This window comes from Apium graveolens, chromosome 5 (assembly GCF_009905375.1).
Source record: "Apium graveolens cultivar Ventura chromosome 5, ASM990537v1, whole genome shotgun sequence".
Classification (NCBI taxonomy): domain Eukaryota; kingdom Viridiplantae; phylum Streptophyta; class Magnoliopsida; order Apiales; family Apiaceae; genus Apium; species Apium graveolens.
In genome coordinates this window covers 70,995,041-71,018,262 of record NC_133651.1, presented here as the reverse complement: position 1 = coordinate 71,018,262, position 23,222 = coordinate 70,995,041, and positions in this window count along the sequence as shown.

The window sequence follows — 23,222 nt, the reverse complement described above, 5'->3', positions numbered from 1 at the left end:
AAATAATATTCCCAAAAAGGATAATCTCTATAAAAATAATCGAAGTAGAAGTGTTAAAACTCATACTTGAAATGAATATTAAATAACCAAAGATATACTTATACGAAAGTACTATCTTTATTTGAATAATCAAAAGTAAGTTTGATTATCGAAACATTATTCTTTAACAAAATAAAGAATATTATTTAATAAAATAAGCGGAGTCATAAGCCCTCGAATGAATATTCAAAATAATATTCATTAATAAAATAAACGGAGTCATAAGCCCTCGAATGAATATTCAAAATAATATTCATTAATAAAATAAAGGGAGTCATAAGCCCTCGAATTAATATTCAAAATAATATTCATTAATAAAATAAAGGGAGCCATAAGCCCTCGAATGAATATTCAAAATAATATTCATTAATAAAATAAAGGGAGTCATAAGCCCTCGAATGAATATTCAAAATATTATTCATTAATAAAATAAAATAAAGTTATCGAATAAACCTTATTCGATTAATAGTTTTGAAAACTATATCTATATATATATAAATATATATATATAAATATATATATATATATTATACTCGGGAACATCGACTCCCGGTTTAGAAAATGTTCACCTTAGGGTTCCCTATACTAAGGGTATACGCAACTACTGCTTATCTCTAGAATAGGTATTATGCAACTTATAAGCATTTGAATCAACAATTAGATATCAAGATTACGAAACAGACATGCATATATACCATATCAGCATGCTCCAATATATCACAAAATTTGCTAATAACAATCATGCACTTATCACAAGATAATGCATATACATATATTTACATCACAACAGTATAACGGGTAGAAAACTTGCCTGAGTGCTCCCGGATAGACTTAAGTTTAGAGTGGGTCCGATAACCTATGAACAACAACATAAGTTGGATTAAACCCCGGTCGCTTAAGAAACTAGACTTTAACCAATTGAACCCTAACGTTCGCTTATGGTCACTCCTACGCTTAACGAATCACCTAGGTCGTTCGAGTACCCTCGGCTCCATCATTTTTAATAAATTAACCATTAAGAGTTTTAAGGCGATTCTTTCGCGAGTACCTTACCAACTGCCTAATCCACTTAACATAATTGTTTCATATCCCAATTAGTCATTTAAATTCCTTAACCAAGGTTTCAAAGTAAGGCGAGGGGTAATGTGTCGTTCGCGAAACGCCGTTACTTAAAACGGTCGTTTCTCCTAAACCGTACATCGGATTCAAACGAACCACATATCAAAACGAAGCTCGTAATATGAACTATATAAACATGACAATGGTAAGAATCTTGCAGTGAGTTCACGGGTCCTGAAGTTAATAACAAAAACAGTCTAAGATAAATCGGGCATTACAACGGCTATGTTTAAGCGATTACCAAAGTTTAAACTATTCCAATCAACCACCAACCAACTCATAACCATCAATACAAAAAAACTTCACCTAAACCATATCACATCAGTCCATAACCTCCAAGTTTTTCAACTCAAACAACCACAATCAAGACCTATGAACTATAATCAAGCTTTAATTACCAAAACACTTCCAAATCAAACCAAACTACTAATAATCACAATCTATGCTTCTCATTTCACAAAACCAACAATTAAACTTACTAACAAATAAAGTAAAGGCTAGGGTTTGATGTTTATACCTTCCTTGAGAGGTGTTAAGTTGCTAGGAAGCCTTAGGAAGCCTCCTACAAGCTTGATATTTCCAAAGAAATCAAGAACACAAAGTTAGGCTTTGAAGTTTCTAAAAGTCCGATTTAAAGAACTGTAAAAATGAGGGTCTAACGATACTTATTTGGACGAGACTTGTGAACAAAAGTTGTAGGCCATCTCAATACCTTTCCAACGAGCTATAGAACACAACATTTGAGTGAGTATTGAATGATATATGGCAGTTTGAAGTTGCTGTGTTTATTTTGGCCGAGAGCTTCTTCTTCCAAAGTCAACTCTTCTTTTTTTGATTTATGTTATTTGCTTGGTTGATTCTTCTTTTTGTCTTGAAATTTATTTTTACCTTTTTACCATGGTTAATTTTGTATGGCCCAAAATCACCCAACAAACAAAACTCCTTTGTCATGCTTATGCAAGCAAGCTTGTGTCATGTGATGACATCATCATCCACTACCTTTTTGATTAATCCCTTAATTACTTGGCTAATGACCGCTGATCTGTTATACGGTTCGCTTATCTTTTGTTTTCGTTTATCGTTTGAGGGATCATACCTGGGATCTTATTACTTAGGTTCCCCTAAACCTTTCTCAATCTTTTATATTCCTTTTATGATCCTCTCTAAAAATCCTTGAATTTAATTCCTTTTTATCATGTTACCTTATACTCAATTCTTTCGGTATCTGGTTGATTTCGGGAAAAATCAAAGTGTGCGGATTTGGATTCTGACGATCTTTACATACACTTATTTACTTTATGGAATACTAATACGATCTTAGAATTTCCATAACAGTACTCCTATATAGCGTGGTCTGATAATTTTCCTTAATCAGCATCATCAGCAAAAGTTACTATTCATCCGTGCTTCAAAAATTCCAAAAATTGGGGTTATTAAAGTCTCCCCTCCTTAAAAGGATTCCGTCCCGGAATCGGATAGAAAATGAATAGGGATGCTCTCTTAGCATTGCACTTTCTAACTCTCAAGTAAATTTTTCAACATTGTGGTTCTACCATCAAACTCTGACTAGTTTGATAACCCTTCTCCTAAGCACTTGTTCCTTTTCAATCTATAACCCTTCATGGTTGCTCCATATAGGTTACGGCTGGTTGCATGTCTATGCGCTCATATGCCCCTATTTGTCTGGCATCCAAATTACACTTCCTTAACATTGATATGTGGAACACGTTATGAACTTGCTACATGTTCGAGGGTAGGGCTAGCTCATATGCTAATTTCCCAATACGTCTTAATATATCCAAGGGTCCAACAATTCGAGGGCTTAGCTTTCCTTTCTTTCCGAACCTTATCCATTCTTTCTAAGGAAATACCTATAACAACACTAGGTCCCCTACTTCCTATTCTTTATCCTTTTGTGTCAAATCAACATACTTCGTGTGCCCATCTTAGGCTACTACCAGCCGTCCTCTGATTAAATCTATTATATCCTTGGTCCTTTGGACCACTGCTGGTCCGAGCATCTTGCGCTCTCCAACTTCATCCTATCATAAGGGAGATCGACATTGTCTTCCCTCAAGGATCTTATAAGGCAATACCTCGATACTGACATACGATCGATTATCGTGAGAAAACTTAATCCTCGTTAAGTGATCATTCCAAATTCTTTCAAGTCTATTGCACCGACTCTCATCATAGCTTCTAGCATTATAGCTTTTGCTTCTCAATACCCATTTTTTTCCAGTTCGTAGTCGTTACTATCTTCCGTACATAATACTATACTGGTTACACTTTTGCTCGTTAGCGTTCTATAACCTTTTAATAACCACGTCAACCTTAGTATCACGAACGTGTTAGAATCAGAATACCACCGTACTGATACTACTTCCTTTCTAGCTGCTTCTATCTTTGAAAGCTTGATCCATCATATAGAAGTAAAGGAATTTGTTGAGAGATCACTATGATCATGAACACTTGCTATATCACATAGTTAGTACAGAAGGTGGCCAGCCTTTAGTACTTGACAAGCAATTAAACAATAGATGGTATCCTACTAGGCTTCTATCACACAGATAGATATTCATTCGGCAATACATCCCCTTCTGGAAGGGTTGTTCTTCTCAGCTTACATGAAATTAAAAGGAGAGAAAAGAACGAATTGAAGAGAATTGTATATATATTAAAATATATACCGCCACAAAATATCTGGCTTGAAATCTACCTCTGAACTATAGAGGTTTATCATAGGAGAACAAAACATATATGTATATAAATCAACATTAAGCATTATAGCATCGTATTTCACATGCCTAATTATTTTTGATATTCCGTCCATCATTCTATGGACCCATGTTCTTCCTCGAGCTTATACACAATCACATTTGAAACTCCCTTGACATCGAAAATCGAATCTGGGATTTCATTCTAGACATCATCGTTACTAGAATTCTATGCTTGCACCGCAACTTTCTTCGTAATAATACGACTCTCTATTCCTAAGAAGGAATAAATATTCAATAGGCAGATAATCGACTTGATTAGTCTATCAATGATAACTTATACATCACCACGACCCAATTAGTGGTACTCAATCTCAACATCCATTCTAATACAACTCTTACAGTTGTAATCGACTCATTACTCGCAGAATCATTGCTTCATTACTATGGTCCAGCGCTGACCCACTGTAGTCATTCATTTTCCTTGGATCTTAATAGCTAACCATACGGAGTCCATACCTGTCGTATCAAATTCTTCTAAGGAGTTAACATAATCACCATTCATAATTCATGAAGAACACTCCAGATCCTGACGTACTTTCATGACATGAAGCAGATAAAATTGCAAAAGAGTTTCAATCAAAGCAACGATAGCAGGTTAATACCATTCCTAATCATATGTCCTCAATAAGAGACTGGAAACTCAAGGGTTCATTTAGTTCTTTCATAATATGGCCCTGGCTTATCTCAAGATATGACCTTCTAAGATAGATAGCCCTCTTACGGCGGTTGCATAAATTAAATCTTTACCAAACTACTATTATGGTTGAGTATCGCACAATTATCAGAAGGAATATCAATCCTTCATACCATAATACAACCTTCATGGCTTTAACCATCATCGTTATATTCATTTGGCACGAGCGCCTATAATTGTCCTCTTACACTTAAAGTGTCGGCCACCTCTTTGGCCTTTCCTGATAGTAAAATTTCCTTACAATCAATGTCTTTTAAATGATCTTCAACTAAATTTTTCTACCTCATTTCCAATCACTACTTGCGTGAAAATGCTCTTCCTTACGCTTTGGTGAAAAAATATATCACCATTTTTCCATAAGTTATTGCCTCGGTCTTTTAGAGGTTAACATTGTCACAACTGACTCTCGATCATACTTAGGGCGTCTCTTATCTTGGGTCCTACATGTTTTCACCAATCTCGACCTTCATTGGGTCGATCTATACTTTCTTATGGTTCAACACGTGCCCACCTGGCATCATTATAATTATGTCATATTTCCTTTATCAAAATTTCTATTCTTGAGAACTTTGAATATTACTTTTTTTCCTTGTAAAACCTCTTAGGTTATTCTTGAATCGTTCCTCCTGTATTCCCTAGATACAGGGCATATCAAAATACCATTTACTAATACCAGAATCATTGTCTATATACTTCTGAAAAATTTCTCCACTGATCCTTAAAGGTTGTTGTTACCTTAATCCTTTCCAATTCATACTGTCAAACTCATACTATCCCTATTAAGTGTGAAATGCCAACCTTTATGCATTCCCCTAGGATTCATTTTAAGTTATCGATGTTCTATCCTTAATTCCACCTTTAGAAAAAGTACATGCATCCTTCCATGGATAAATCAAGTCATATATCCTTGATAGATTATCTTATTTAATCATTCCCATCTCGATAGTCTATACCAAATTTCACAATAATATCCTTATTCAAAATGAGGTCAACCAATATGGCCTCCAAAAGATAACAACGGTTATCCGCTTTTCTTGCCTGGTTTAGTAACGATAACAGGGATGTTCTAGAAGATATTGGTCGTGTTCAACGTGAACTTCTTCTTAATAAATCCTTATTTTCTTTTGTTGTTTATCTCAATAATCATCTCAATGTTGGGATATCTTTCATACCCGGCGTCTCCCTTTCTGGGTATCATGCCCCCGGTCTTACACTTCACTTTCTTGAAGGTCACTTCCTTCATCCAATTTTCTTAATTTCTTACTTTCTTGTCTCCTCAGTCTATCCACGTCTCATTATTTATCCTTCGAACTATCTAAAGGTTTCCCCGAATCCTTCCAACTTGAAGGGGTACAACATATATATCTCTTATGCCTTCAACCATCAACTTTAACTCATGGTAAATCATCCTCATCCTGACGATCATATACTTTTCTATTTCTATTACTATGAGTCTTTAGGGTTTCCTCATACCCAACTCCCTTATCATTCCTCAAACTCTATTACCTTTATATTCCTTTCCACATCAGTTTCTTTTTATTTTCCTTTCTCTTATCATTATTTCATGAACCCACTAATCATTGACTTCAAACATCACATCATTCTGGGATTCATCACATCGTTCTGGGATTCTTGTCATCAGAACGAATCTTGACAACTTTTACAACTTAGCTTCATAATTCATCATACTCGTCCGCCTTTGTTCTGGCTCTAAAGCTTTTACACTATCTCCATAACCATGGGAATTACTTTCCCGAAAACAATTGATTGAACTTTAATCAGTTTATTCTAACCTCTGGCTCCATGCCTTTCTTGGTCTTTACCAGCGGGTGATCTCTCTCTTAGGAGGGTAAGTGACAAAAACAGTCTTTTGCGCTTCATCAATCATTTAGAATATAAAATCATTTCTCTATTTCCTTTGTCCAGGCTCTTGCCTCGGCTAGGTCAGCTTGTTCCTTGGAACTCTGAGAGCTTAGTGACTTAAACTTCCTGAAAGAATTTCCCACTACATTGTTTCCTCAGGGTGGTGTTTGGGAATAAAAGTATAATTTTTGTTTAGGCAGGTCCATGAATTGCCCCATAAGAGTACCATCCCGGTTCTCCCTATCTTGCTCGACTTTTGTTTTCTCACTATGAAATGTTTCATCCTTCTCCCAGAATCAGGGTTATCTTATACGTTAAAATCCTTATTTTCCATTTCATTATGTTATGGGTTCTTCTATCTTGATGTCAACCTCCCTGACTATCACGTTTAGGGTTTGCTCTAAATCTTATTCCTCAAACTAGCTTTCATCTAAGATCTCATCTTTAAGCTCTTGAACATTTGGAACCCAAATTCTGTATGAATACCTCATTATTTCCTTATCATCTTTCTCGATATTAATCTTTTATCTAATTGTTGGCTCTCTGCCTTCATTCATCACTTTTTCTGGCATAATATGTTCTTTTCCGATAATTTGAACTGTATTGCAATCTCAAACAGCTTTTCGGTACCGGCTCCGGTTACCTTCACTTTTATTTCCATTTTCTCAAAATCTCTTATAAACTCTCCAAAAGACATTATCATCTTGAGTCTCTCCTTTTTACTAAGGGCATCAGCCACCACATTGGCTTTCCCCGGATGATAAAGAATCTCCCAATCATAATTCTTGATTAGCTCTAACCACCTCCTCTGGCGTATGTTGAGCTCTTTCTACGTAAAAATGTACTAGAGCTCCTATGGTTTATGAATCTCGCACTTCTCTCCATACAAGTAGTGCCTCAAATCTTTAGGGCAAAACTATTGCCACGAGCCCAAGCTCATGGGTGGGGATATCGAATTTTATATTCCCTTAATTGTCTTGACGCGTACGCGATTACCTTGCTGTGCTGTATAAGAAGCACCCTAATTCTTTATGCGAAGCGTCATTACAATTCACAAAATCTCCTTTTTCCATCCGGCAATGCCAACATAGTAGCCGTCACCAATCTTTGCTTTAGTTCTTAAAAGCTTTTCTCGCATTTCTCTATCCATTCAAACTTCTCCGTCTTATGAGTAAGCCGCGTTAAAGGGGCTACTATCTTTACAAACTTGAACGAACCTCCGGTAGTGACCGGCCAATCCTACCTCTGGTAGTTTCCCTAACCATGGTTATCAATTCCTCAGCGATCATCTCTTCAGTCTTGTTAGGATCCTCCACGAGATCCTTCTCAACAACAATCCCTTCTGGGACAACATCCTCAACCGCTACATCCTCAATATGAATATCATCCGGTCCCTCATTAGGGTATTCCATTGGATCCACAATCTGATCCCCAATCAGTAATAAAACATCATCGCGTTGTTGCTCCTCAACCTCAGGGTTCGGAGTCCCGCTACCATATACGATAACGAACTACGCTTCTATCACGATATTTATAAGGGTTCCCATAAGGGTTTTAACTGTCAGTACTATGTTAGCTAGCCCGACTATGAACTTGGCAAGAGTTCTTATTATCTTAGTGAACTTATTATCTTAACGTCACATCATCTCTGAGGTTTATAACGCTTAGCTCTGATACCATTTCTGTAACACCCCCAAATCCGGGGTCGGGGATCCGGGTTGTCACGAGTTCCATTTCCCTTAATAACACTTAATCTTAATAAACAACCAACTACTACATACTTTGACCCCACAATATACACACACACCACAAGTTATAGTCTCAGAGATGAATACCAAAAAAATAATACAAGTCACTTTATTCCACAATTATATGCCATTACACCTTAAAAGGGTTTCTGAATAAATTTACATTTCCTTGCCATTATTACAATTCATAAATATACATAAGTCTGGTATATCAAAAGTTGAAAGCCTAGCCTATTGGTAGATCCTACCTCGGCTATAACGGCATCAACGCCTACAGGAAACTGCGGAACGTTTCCTAACCGCTTGCGAATCGGGAGCTTGGTCATGTTCATCTTTTCTATCTGTTGTTGTGTGATGAAGAAGAAAGCAAGGGTGAGCAACAAGCCCACCGAAATAATATGTATAATAATTAACAATATATGAGCATTCTCATAGTACTCATGAAAGTCTTGGTCAAGAAGAAATGAACCAAGTTTGATATCTTAATGCGACGAAGTCGCAAAATATTCGGTATATATACTTATATACTTTTCAAAATCTTGGAAGTCCTCTTCCATGCATAATATACACAGAGTTCCAGTTTATAACTGTATAAAAATATCGTTGCAAGGTGATCTCATATATCTAACCTTGTCTCAACGTTTTTGTGAAAATCTTTGTCATGCATAAGATAATCATTAACCAGATATAAGTTTAAAAGATGAAGTTACAAGATACTCCAATATACTTATATCTTTTCCAAATACTACTTGAACTACCACCGTTCAAGTTATAACCAGTTTCAAAAGTTCATCAAACTGAGGAGATTACAAGACAAGATTTGAATAGATTCAATCTTTCAATATCATTATAAATAATGAAGTTACGAGGTACTTCATTAAGTCCTGATATATATATACACTTATATATATATACATTTCATAAACTCCTTGAAAACCTCTGTTATGAAAATCTAATGAATTTGGAAAGGAGAAAACCTTGGCATAAACCTGATATCTTGCTAATCAGGCAAAGATACCAATAAGTAACCTTTTCTACTAGTAGATGGATGAATTCCCCACTGGTCATCACCCTGGCCGCAATAGGACCTTATGATGGACTGCCACTTAGCCACTTACGCATTTGATGGACTCCCACTGAGCCACTTACACTTTCATGGACGCCCACTGAGCCCATGTTGCTTATGCCGACTCAATAGATGGACTTACTTCCCGAACTTTGGGTAAGTAATCAATTCATTTATCAAAACAGCAACCTCGTTGCGAATATAAAATACACCACAGAGCCAGATCCCTCAGGTTTTGAGCGAATATTTAAATCCCCTTCGAAAAGAAGATCTTAAATATAAAAATGAGTTTTGGGATCCGCTCTAACTTTTAAAATCATTTCGAAGACTCGAAACATATTTAAGAATGTTTGGAGTACTGCTGATTTATTAAAATAAATCAGTCCCAATATATTAGAAAATATCTGAATATTATTATTTAAATAATATTCCCAAAAAGGATAATCTCTATAAAAATAATCGAAGTAGAAGTGTAAAACTCATACTTGAAATGAATATTAAATAACCAAAGATATACTTATACGAAAGTACTATCTTTATTTGAATAATCAAAAGTAAGTTTGATTATCGAAACATTATTCTTTAACAAAATAAAGAATATTATTTAATAAAATAAGCGGAGTCATAAGCTCTCGAATGAATATTCAAAATAATATTCATTAATAAAATAAACGGAGTCATAAGCCCTCGAATGAATATTCAAAATAATATTCATTAATAAAATAAAGGGAGTCATAAGCCCTCGAATAAATATTCAAAATAATATTCATTAATAAAATAAAGGGAGTCATAAGCCCTCGAATGAATATTCAAAATAATATTCATTAATAAAATAAAGGGAGTCATAAGCCCTCGAATGAATATTCAAAATAATATTCATTAATATAATAAAGGGAGTCATAAGCCCTCGAATGAATATTCAAAATAATATTCATCAATAAAATAAAATAAAGTTATCGAATAAACCTTATTCGATTAATAATTTTGAAAACTATATCTATATCTATATATATATATATATATATTGTACTCGGGAACATCGACTCCCGGTTTAGATAATGTTCACCTTGGGGTCCCCTATACTAAGGATATACTCAACTACTGCTTATCTCTAGAATATGTATTATGCAACTTATAAGCATTTGAATCAACAATTAGATATCAAGATTACGAAACAGACATGCATATATACCATATCAGCATGCTCCAATATATCACAAAATTTGCTAATAACAATCATGCACTTATCACAAGATAATGCATATACATATATTTACATCACAACAACAGTATAACGGGTAGAAAACTTGCCTAAGTGCTCCCAGATAGACTTAAGCTTAGAGTGGGTCCGATAACCTATGAACAACAACATAAGTTGGAATTAAACCCCGGTCGCTTAAGAAACTAGACTTTAACCAATTGAACCCTAACGTTCGCTTATGGTCACTCCTACGCTTAACGAATCACCTAAGTCGTTCGAGTACCCTCGGCTCCACCATTTTTAATAAATTAACCATTAAGAGTTTTAAGGCAATTCTTTCGCGAGTACCTTACCAACTGCCTAATCCACTTAACATAATTGTTTCATATCCCAATTAATAATTTAAAGTCCTTAACCAAGGTTTCAAAGTAAGGCGAGGGGTAATGCTTCGTTCGCGAAACGCCGTTACTTAAAACGGTCGTTTCTCTTAAACCGTACATCGGATTCAAATGAACCACATATCAAAACGAAGCTCGTAATATGAACTATATAAACATGACAATGGTAAGAATCTTACAGTGATTTCACGGGTCCTGAAGTTAATAACAAAAACAGTCTAAGATAAATCGGGCATTACGACGGCTATGTTTACGCGATTACCAAAGTTTAAACTACTCCAATCAACCACCAACCAACTCATAACCATCAATACAAAAAACCTTCACATAAACCATATCACATCAGTCCATAACCTCCAAGTTTTTCAACTCAAACAACCACAATCAAGACCTATGAACTATAATCAAGCTTTAATTACCAAAACACTTCCAAATCAAACCAAACTACTAATAATCACAATCTATGCTTCTCATTTCACAAAACCAACAATTAAACTTACTAACAAATAAAGTAAAGGCTAGGGTTTGATGTTTATACCTTCCTTGGGAGGTGTTAAGTTGCTAGGAAGCCTTAGGAAGCCTCCTACAAGCTTGATCTTTCCAAAGAAATCAAGAACACAAAGTTAGGCTTTGAAGTTTCTAAAAGTCCGATTTAAAGAACTGTAAAAATGAGGGTCTTACCTACTTATTTGGACGAGACTTGTGAACAATAGTTGTAGGCCATCTCAATACCTTTCCAACGAGCTATAGAACACAACATTTGAGTGAGTATTGAAGGAGATATGGCAGTTTGAAGTTGTTGTGTTTATTTTGGCCGAGAGCTTCTTCTTGCAAAGTCAACTCTTCTCTTTTTGATTTATGTTATTTGCTTGGTTGATTCTTCTTTTTGTCTTGAAATTTGTTTTAACCTTTTTACCATGGTTAATTTTGTATGGCCCAAAATCACCCAACAAACAAAACTCCTTTATCATGCTTATGCAAGCAAGCTTGTGTCATGTGATGACATCATCATCCACTAACTTTTTGATTAATCCCTTAATTACTTGGCTAATGACCGCTGATCAGTTATACGGTTCGCTTATCTTTTGTTTTCGTTTATCGTTTGAGGGATCATACCTGGGATCTTATTACTTAGGTTCCCCTAAACCTTTCTCAATATTTTATATTTCTTTTATGATCCTCTCTAAAAATCCTTGAATTTAAATCCTTTTTATCATGTTACCTTATACTCAATTCTTTCGGTATCTGGTGGATTTTCGGGAAAAATCAAAGTGTGCGGATTTGGATTCTGACGATCTTTATATACACTTATTTACTTTATGGAATACTAATACGATCTTAGAATTTCCATAACAGTACTCCTATATAGTGTGGTCTGATAATTTTCATTAATCAGCATCATCAGCAAAAGTTACTATTCATCCGTGCTTCAAAAATTCCAAAAGTTGGGGTTATTACACTACTCCTTTTTTAGCTGTTTCTATTTTCCAAAGTTTGATCAATCATATAGAAGTAAAGGAATTTGTTGAGAGATCACTATGATCATGAACACTTGTTCTATTGCATAGTTAGTACAGAAGGTGGCCAGCCTTTAGTACTTGACAAACAATTAAATAACATGTGGTATCCTACTAGGCTTCTATCACACAGATAGATAGTCATTCGGTAATACCTCCCCTTCTGGAAGGGTTGTTCTTCTCAGCTTATATGAAATGAAAAGGAGAGAAAAGAACGAATTGAAGAGAATTGTATATATATAAAATATACTGCCACAAAATATCTGGCTTGGAATCTACCTCTGAACTATAGAGGTTTGTCATAGGAGAACAAAACATATACGTATATATATCAACATCAAGTATTATAGCATCGTATTTCACATGCCTAAATATTTTTGCTATTCCGTCCATCATTCTATGGACCCATGCTCTTCCTCGAGCTTATACCCAATCACCTTTGAAACTCCCTTGATATCGAAAATCGAATCTGGGATCTCATTCTAGACATCATCGTTACTAGAATTCTATGCTTGCACTGCAACCTTCCTCGTATAGTAATACGACTCTCTATTGATAAGAAAGAATAAATATTCAAAAGCTAAATAATCGACCTAGTTTTTCTATCAAAGATAACATATACATCAACACAACAGTATTAGTGGTACTCAATCTCAACATCCATTCCAATACAACTCTCACGGTTGTAATCAGCTCATTACTCGCAGAATCATTGCTGCATTACTATGGTCCACCACTGACCTACTGCCGTCATTCACTTTCCATGAAATCTTAATATCTAACCATACAGAGTCCATACATGTAGTATAGAATTCTTCTAAGGAGTTACCATAATCACCATTCATAATTCATGAAGAACACTCCTGATCCTGACATACATACATGACATGAAGCATATAAAATTGCAGAAGAGTTTCAATCAAAGCACCGATAGCAGGTTAATATCATTCTTAATCATATGCCTCAAATAGAAGACTTAACTCAAAGGTCCTTCTAGTCCTTTTTGAAACATGGTCCTGGCTTATCTCAAGATAATACCTTCTGAGATAGATAGCCCACTCATGGCGATTACATGAATTAAACCTTTACCAACTACTATTACGGTTGGGTATTGCACAGTCATCAGAAGGAATGTCAATCTTCCAACCCATAATACAACCATCACAGCTTTAACCATCATCACTGTATTCCTTTGGCACAAGAGCCTATAATTATCCTCTTACCTTTAAAGTATCGGCCACCTCTTTGGCTTTTCCTGATAGTAAAATTTCCTTACAGTCAATGTCATTTTAACCACCTCCAAATAAATTTTCTACCTCATTTCAATCACTGCTTATGTGAAGATGTTTTCCTTAAAATCTGATGAGTAAAAAAAAATATCACCATTTTTCCATAAGTTATTGCCTCCGTCTTTAGAGGTTAATCACTGTCACGACTGCTCTCAATCATACTTAGAACATCTTTTATCTTAGGTCCTAATTGCCCTGAACAATTTCGATCTTTACTGGTTCGGTCCATACTTTCTCGTGGTTTAACACATGCCCCACTTGGCATTATTATAATTACGTCACATTTCCTTTACCAAAATTTCTATTCTTGAGAACTTTGAATATTACCTTTTTCCTTGTAAAACCTCTAAGGTTATCCTTGAATCGTTTCTCCTGTATTCCCTAGATACAGGGCATATCAAGATACCATTTATTAATATTAGAATCATTGTCTATATACTTCTGAAAAATTTCTCCACTGATTCTTAAAGGTTGTTATTACCTTAATCCTTTCCAATTCATACTGTCAAAACTCATACTATCCCTATTAAGGGTGAAATGCCAACATTTATGCATTCCCCTAGGATTCGTTTTAAGTTACCGATGTTCTATCCTTAATTCCACCTTTAAAAAGGTACATGCATCCTTCCATGGATAAATCAAGTCATATATCCCTGATAAGCGTGTCTTATTCAATCATTCCCACCTCGATAGTATATGCCTAATTTCACAATAACATCTGTATTTAAAATGAGGTCAATCAATATGGCCTCCAAAAGATAACTACGGTTATCTACTTTTCTTGCTTGATCTGGTAATGATAACAAGGATGTTCTGGAAGATATTGATCGTGTTCAACGTGAACTTTTTAGTTCTAACTACTCATTTACCTCTTTTATTTATCTCAACAGTCATCTCAACGTTGGGATATCTTTCATACCTGGCGTCTCCCTTTCTGGGTATCATTTCACATGCGTTACTTACACTTCACATTCTTGAAGGTCACTTCCTTCATCCAATTTTTCTAATTTCTTACTTTCTTGTCTCCTCAGTCCATCCGTGTTTCCTTATTAATCAATCGATCTATCTCAAATTTTCATCGAATACTGTCAACTTCAAGGGAATTAACTATACGTATCGCTTATCCCTTTAAACCTTGAATTTATCTCATGATCAGTCACCATCGCGCTGATGATGACACACTTCTCTATATTTATTGCAAGGGTTTCTTAGGGTTTCCCATACCTAACTCCCTTATCACTTCTCAACTCTATTTCCTTTATATCCATTTATACTCCTGCCCTTTTCAGTCTTTTATTTTCGTTTCCATTACACCCATTTCACGAACCCACTAATCATTGACTTTAAACATCACGTCGTTCTGGGATTCTTGTCCTCCAGACGAATCTTGACAACTTTTACAATCTTAGACTCATAACTTATCATATCCGTCCGCCTTTGTTCTGGCTCTTAAAGCTTTTACATTATCTCCATAACCTTGGGATTTACTTTCTCGAAAAAAAAATTCCACTGAACTTTAATCAGTTTATTATAATCTCTTGCTCCGTGCCTTCCTTGGCCTTTCACCAGCGGATGGCCTCTCTCTTAGGAGGGTAAGTGACAAAAACAGTCTTTTGTGATTCGTCAATCATTTAGAACCTCAAATGATTCCTATATTTCCTTTTGCCAGGCTCTTGCCTCGACTGGGTCAACTTGTTCCTTGGAACTTTGAGAGCTTAGCAACTTAAAGGTCCTGAAAGAATTTCTCACCGCATTATTTCCTCAGGGTGGTGGTTGGGGATAATAGTCTAAGTTCTGTCTAGAAAGGTCCATAAATTTTCGTATAGGAGTACCGTCTCGGGTCTCCTTTCCTTACTCGACTTCTGTTTCCTTAGTCTGAACATTCCCTCCTCCTCCCCATAATCGGGGTCATCCTACATATTTTAAATCCTCATTTTCCACTTCATCATGTTATGGGTTCCTTCTATCTTGATGGCGACCTCCCTGACTATCACGTTCAGGGTTTGCTCTAAATCTTATTCCTCAAACTAGCTTTCATCTAAGATCTCATTTTTAAGCTCTTGAACATTTGGAACCCAAATTCTGTAGGAATACCTCATTATTCCCTTATTATCTTTCTCGGTATTAATCTCTTATCTATTTGTTGGCTCTCTGCCTTCATTCATCACTTTTTCTGGCACAATATGTTCTTTTCCAATAATTCGGGCTGTATTGCAATCTTAAACAGCTTTTTGGTACCGGCTTCGGTTACCTTCACTTCTATTTCCATTTTCTCAAAACCTCTTATAAACTCTCTCGAAGACATTATCATCTTGAGTCTCTCCTTTTTACTAAGGGCATCAGCCACCACATTGGCTTTCCCCGAATGATAAAGAATCTCATAATCGTAATCCTTGATTAGCTCTAACCACCTCATTTGGTGCATGTTGAGCTCTTTCTACGTGAAAATGTACTAGAGCACTTATGGCTTAGGTAAATCTCGCACTTCTCTCCATACAAGCAGTGCCTCCAATCTTTCGGGCAAAACTATTGCAACGAGCCCAAGCTCATGGGTGGGGATATCGAATTTTATACTCCCTTAATTTTCTTGATGCGTACGCGAGTACCTTATTGTGCTGTATAAGAGCACCCTAATTCCTTATGCAAAGCGTCAATACAAATCACAAAATCTCCTTTTTCCATCCGGCAATGCCAACATAGGGGTCGTCACCAACCTTTGCTTCAGTTGTTAAAAGCTTTTCTCATATTTCTCTGTCTATTCAAACTTCTCAGTCTTACGAGTAAGCCGCGTTAAAGGGGCTACTATCTTTACAAACTTGAACGAACCTCCGGTAGTGACCGACCAATCCTACCTATGGTAGTTCCCCTAACCATGGTCATCAATTCCTCAATATGAACATCATTCGGTCCTACGTTAGGACGCTCTATTGGATCCACAATCTGATCTCCAATAACTAATAAAACATCATCGCGTTGTTACTCCTCAACCTCAGGGTTCGGAGTCCAGCTACCATCTACGATAACGAACTACACTTCTATCACGATATTTATAAGGATTCCCATAAGGGTTTTAACTGTCAGTACTATGTTAGGTAGCCCGACTATGAACTTGGCAAGAGTTCTTATTATCTTAGTGAACTTATTATTTTAACGTCATATCATCTCTGAGGTTTATAACACTTGGCTCTGATACCATTTCTGTAACACCCCCAAATTCGGGGTCGGGGATTCGGGTTGTCACGAGTTCCATATCCCTTAACAACAGTTAATCTTAACAATCAACCAATTACTGCGTACTGTGACCCCACAATATACACACACACACCGCAAGTTATAGTCTCGGAGATGAATACCCAAAAAAATAACACAAGTCATTTTATTCCACATAATAAGCCATTACACCTCAAGAAGGTTCTGAATAAATTTACATTTCTTTGCCATTATTACAATTCATATTATACATAAGTCTGGTTCATCAATAGTTGAAAACCTAGCCTATTGGTAGCTCCTACCTCAGCTACGGCGGCATCAACGCTTCCAGAAAACTGCGGAACATTTTCTAACCGCTTGCGAATTGGAAGCTTGGTCCTGTTCATCTTGTCTATCTGATGTTGTGTGATGAAAGAAGAAAGCAAGGGTGAGCAACAAGCCCACCAAAATAATATGTATAATGATTTACAATATATGAGCATTCTCATAGTACTCATGAAAGTCTTGGTCAAGAAGAAATGAACCAAGTTTGATATCTTACCGCGACCAAGTCGCAAAATATTCAGTATATATGTATATATACTTTTCAAAATCTTGGAAGTCCTCTTCCATGCATAATATACACAGAGTTCCAGTTTATAACTGTATAACAATATCGTTGGAAGGTGATCTCATATATCTAACCTTGTCTCAACGTTTTTCTGAAAATCTTTGTCATGCATAAGATAATCATTTACTAGATATAAGTTTAAAAGATGAAGTTACAAGATACTCCAATATACTTATATCTTTTCCGAATACTACTTGAACTACCACCGTTCAAGTTATAATTAGTTAATCCCATAGATTAAGCTACAAGGCAAAACTTGTATAGAATCAATCTTTAAAATATCATCAAAATAAAATGAATTTACGAGATACTTCATTTGATGCAAACATCATTTTGAAAGCTTGACCCTGCCAACACTCAACAATCGCCCAACCGTAGCCTTCCTATCGAAGTGCTCTGGGTAGTGTTGCAAAAATATCCAATTGGATGATGAACTCATTACGGGAGTTTTTTTGCGCCAGGAAGACCACTTACGATGATCAGTCGTAGTAGTACAACCCCACCATTTTCTACATGTAGAGGAGAACCTGTCGGATTTACTTGTCAACCGAACACTGGACTCTTAAAGAATGTACCGTCTTAGCGGAACTTCCAGGCCATTTGGGCCAATATAATAGGGTTGGGCCGGCGCCACTCGACCACTTACGCCACTCCTAGTTCAGATGACATCCATGACTCTGAAACGTAAAGCTCGTCCCCCCTTTCCCCAAGTAGAAACTTGTTGATACGGCTCCACCAAGAAGTCGTATCTAGTTGGAAAGGAAAACTCACCAATATTTCCCAGGCGATGCCTGTTAATGGATTAACTTGTTCCAAGAATTTTACTTCCTGAGTATTGGGTAAGTAATCAAAAACTCTTTTATCAAGACAGCAACCTTGTTGCGAATATAAAACATACCACAGAGCCGGATCCCTCAGGTTTTGAGCGAGTATTTAAATCACCTTCGAAAGGAGGATCTTAAATATAAAAATGAGCTTTGGGATCCGCCCTAGCCTTTAAAATCATTTTGAAGACTCGAAAACATTTTTAAGAATGTTTGGAGTGATGCTGATTTAATAAAATAAATCAGTCCCAATATATTAGAAAATATCTGAATATTATTATTTAAATAATATCCCCATAAAGAATAATCTTTATAAAAATAATTGAAGTAGAAGTTTTAAAACTTATACTTGAAATGAATATTAAATAACCAAAGATATACTTATACGAAAGTACTATCTTTATTTCAATAATCAAAAGTGAGTTTGATTATCGACACATTATTCTTTAATAAAATAAAGAATAATAATTAGTAAATAATCAGAGTCATAAGTCCTCGAATGAATATTCAAAATAATATTCATTAATAAATTAAGCGGAGTCATAAGCCCTCGAATGAATATTTAAAATAATATTCATTAATAAAATAAAGTTATCGAATAAACCTTATTTGATTCATAGTTTTAAAAACTATTCATATATATATATATATATTATACTCGGGAGCATCGACTCCCGGTTTTAGAAAAATGTTCACCTTTGGGTTGCCTATACTAAGGGTATATGCAAATTACCGCTTATCTCTAGCATAGGTATTATCAACTGAATCAACAGATATATGTATCAAGATTACGAAACAGGCATGCATATATAACATATCACATGCTACAATATATCGCAAGAATTTGCTAATTTAACCATCATGCATCTATCACAAGATAATGCATATACATATGTATACATCACAACAACAGTATAACGGATAGAAAACTTGCCTGAGCGACTGGGGGTTACAAATGGCTTGGGACGAGTCTGGTAACCTATAAACAACATATAAGTTGGAATTAAACCCAAGTCACTTATCAATCTATACTTTAACCAATTTAGACTCTAACGCTCGTTTTGCGCTTACTGATTCTCTTAAGTCGCTCGAGTACCCTCGGCTCCACCATTTTTTAATTCAACCATTACGAGTTTTAAGGCGATTCTTTCACGAGTGTCTTACCAACTGCCTAATACACTTTATATAATTGTTTCATACTCCAATTAGTCCTTTTAGGTCTTTAACCTATGTTTCAAAGTAAGGCGAGGGGTAATGGTTCGTTCGCGAAACGTCGTTACTTAAAACGGTCGTTTCTCCTAAACCGTACATCGGAATCAAACGAACTACATATCAAAACGAAGCTCGTAACATGAACTATCTAATCATGGCAATGGTCAAAACCTAACAATGAGTTAAAGGGTTCTGATGTTAAGAACAAAAACAGTCTACGGTAAATCGGGCATTACGACGGCTATGTTTACGCGATTTCCCAAAATTTTACCAAACCAATTCAACACCAAACCATCACCAATCAATCCCAATACAACCATATGACAATATCACTCATCAACCACTTTAAACCATTTAAACCAAGCCCAAATCATATCATGAATCATCAAGAACAACTAGTGCTACTCTTAACTTCCAAAATCAACAAAAACACTTAACAACTAAGATCTCAACATGACAAAGCAACTACTACACTTAATCTATCATTCCATCATCATAATCATTTATACCAAACAACTTAATGCTAAGATAATTTAGAGTTATACCTTCCTTGAAGCTTTTAATCAATGAAAGATCCTTGGAATGCCCATGGAAGCCTTGATCTATGCTTAAGCTACCTTGAACTTTCATAAAAATCAAGAAAACCAAAGTTATTTCTTGAAGGTTACTATTCACCATCTTCTTCCTTGATTTATTGGAAGAGATTGTGAAGGAATTAGAAGCTTAAACTCATGGGATAGCTATATCTATGTATAAGGAACCTTAGATAATTACCTCACGATTTAACAAAGCTTGGATCTTGGTTTTGGATTTTTCTTTCCTTTGAAAATGAAAAAAGCCGAGAGCTTGATGAAGAAATGAGATAGCTTTTTGTTTTTTGGTGAAAATGAAATGTTTTGGCTTGGTTGGTTGTTTTTTGATTTGTTTTGTTTTCTTACCTTTTACCATGGTAACTTTTGTGTGGTTCTAAATCAACCAATAACACACTTGCTATGGTCATGCTTATGTCACCATGTGATGTCACCCTCCCACCTTTGTCCTCTTCTCATTGGTGTGATGACATCATCCCCACTAATCTCTTTGATTAGCTTCTATTTACTTGGCTAATGACCGCTGATATGTTATACGGTTCGCTTAACTTTTGTTTTCGTTTATCGTTTGAGGGATCATACCCGGGATCTTATTACTTGGGTTCCCTTAACCTTTCTCAATACATTATATTCCTTTTATGATCCTCTCTTACAATCCTTGAATTTAAATCCTTTTCATCATGTTACCTTGTACTCAATTCTTTCGATATCTGGTGGATTTTCGGGAAAAATCAAAGTGTTCGAATTTGGATTCTGACGATCTTTACATACACTTATATCCCATATAAAGTACTAATAAGATCTCAGAATAACAATAGAAGAACCCCTACATAGTGTGGCATGAGAAGTTTTCCTATTCAGCAAAATCACTATTCATAAGGGTTTCAAAAATTCCAAAATTTGGGGTTATTACAGTCTCCCCTCCTTAAAAGGATTCCGTCCCGGAATCAGATAGAAAATGAATAGGGATACTCTCTTAACATTGCACTTTCTAACTCTCGAGTAAATTTTCCCACATTGTGGTTCTTCCATCAAACTCTGAATAGTTTGATAACCCTTCTCCTAAGCACTTGTTCCTTTTTCAATCTATAACCCTTCCTGGTTGCTCCATATAGGTTACATCTGGTTGCATGTCTAGGCGCTCATATGCTCATATTTATCTGGCATCAGAATTACACTTCCTTAACATTGATACGTGAAACATGTTATGACTTGCTACATGTTCGGGGGTAGGGCTAGCTCATATGCTAACTCCCCAATACGTCTTAATATATCCAAGGGTCCAACAATTTGTGGACTTAGCTTTCATTTCTTTCTGAACCTCATCAATCCTTTCCAAGGGAATACCTATAACAACACTAGGTCCCCTATTTCATACTCTTTGTCCTTTCGAGTCAAATCAGCATACTTCGTGTTCCCATCTTGGGCTACTACCAGCCGTCCTCTGATTAAATCTATTATATCCTTGGTCCTTTGGACCACTGCTGGTTCGAGCATCTTGCGCTCTACAACTTCATCCTAACATAAGGGGGATCGACATTGTCTTCCCTCAAAGATCTCATAAGACGACATCTCGATACCTGACATACGATCTATTATCGCGAGAAAACTCAACCCGCGTTAAGTGATCATTCCAAATTCTTTCAAGTCTATTGCACAGACTCTCATTATAGCTTTTAGCATTTGAGCTTTTGCTTCTCAATACCCATTCTTTTCCAGTTCGTAATCGCTACTACCTTCCGTTCCTAATATTATACTGGTTATATTCTTGCTCGTTAGCGTTCTATAACCTTTTAATAACCACGTCAACCTTAGTATCACGAATGTGTTTCCATTCCGAATACCACCATAACTTTACTACTCCTTTTTCAGCTGTTTCTATTTTCCAAAGTTTGATCAATCATATAGAAGTAAAGGAATTTTTTGAGAGATCACTATGATCATGAACACTTGTTCTATTGCATAGTTAGTACAGAAGGTGGCCAGCCTTTAGTACTTGACAAGCAATTAAACAACATGTGGTATCCTACTAGGCTTCTATCACACAGATAGATAGTCATTCGACAATACCTCCCCTTCTGGAAGGGTTGTTCTTCTCAGCTTATATGAAATGAAAAGGAGAGAAAAGAACGAATTGAAGAGAATTGTATATATATAAAATATACTGCCACAAAATATCTGGCTTGAAATCTACCTCTGAACTATAGAGGTTTGTCATAGGAGAACAAATCATATACGTATATATATCAACATCAAGTATTATAGCATCGTATTTCACATGCCTAAATATTTTTGCTATTCCGTCCATCATTCTATGGACCCATGCTCTTCCTCGAGCTTATACCCAATCACCTTTGAAACTCCCTTGATATCGAAAATCGAATCTGGGATCTCATTCTAGACATCATCGTTACTAGAATTCTATGCTTGCACTGCAACCTTCCTCGTATAGTAATACGACTCTCTATTGATAAGAAAGAATAAATATTCAAAAGCTAAATAATCGACCTAGTTTTTCTATCAAAGATAACTTATACGTCAACACGACACGATTAGTGGAACTCAATCTCAACATCCATTCCAATACAACTCTCACGGTTGTAATCAGCTCATTACTCGCAGAATCATTGCTGCATTACTATGGTCCACCACTGACCTACTACTGTCATTCACTTTCCATGAAATCTTAATATCTAACCATACAGAGTCCATACATGTAGTATAGAATTCTTCTAAGGAGTTAAGATAATCACCATTCGTAATTCATGAAGAACACTCCTGATCCTGACATACATACATGACATGAAGCATATAAAATTGCAGAAGAGTTTCAATCAAAGCACCGATAGCAGGTTAATACCATTCTTAATCATATGCCTCAAATAGAATACTTAACTCAAAGGTCCTTCTAGTCCTTTTTGAAACATGGTCCTGGCTTATCTCAAGATAGTACCTTCTGAGATAGATAGCCCGCTCATGGAGATTACACGAATTAAACCTTTACCAACTACTATTACGGTTGGGTATTGCACAGTCATCAGAAGGAATGTCAATCTTCCATC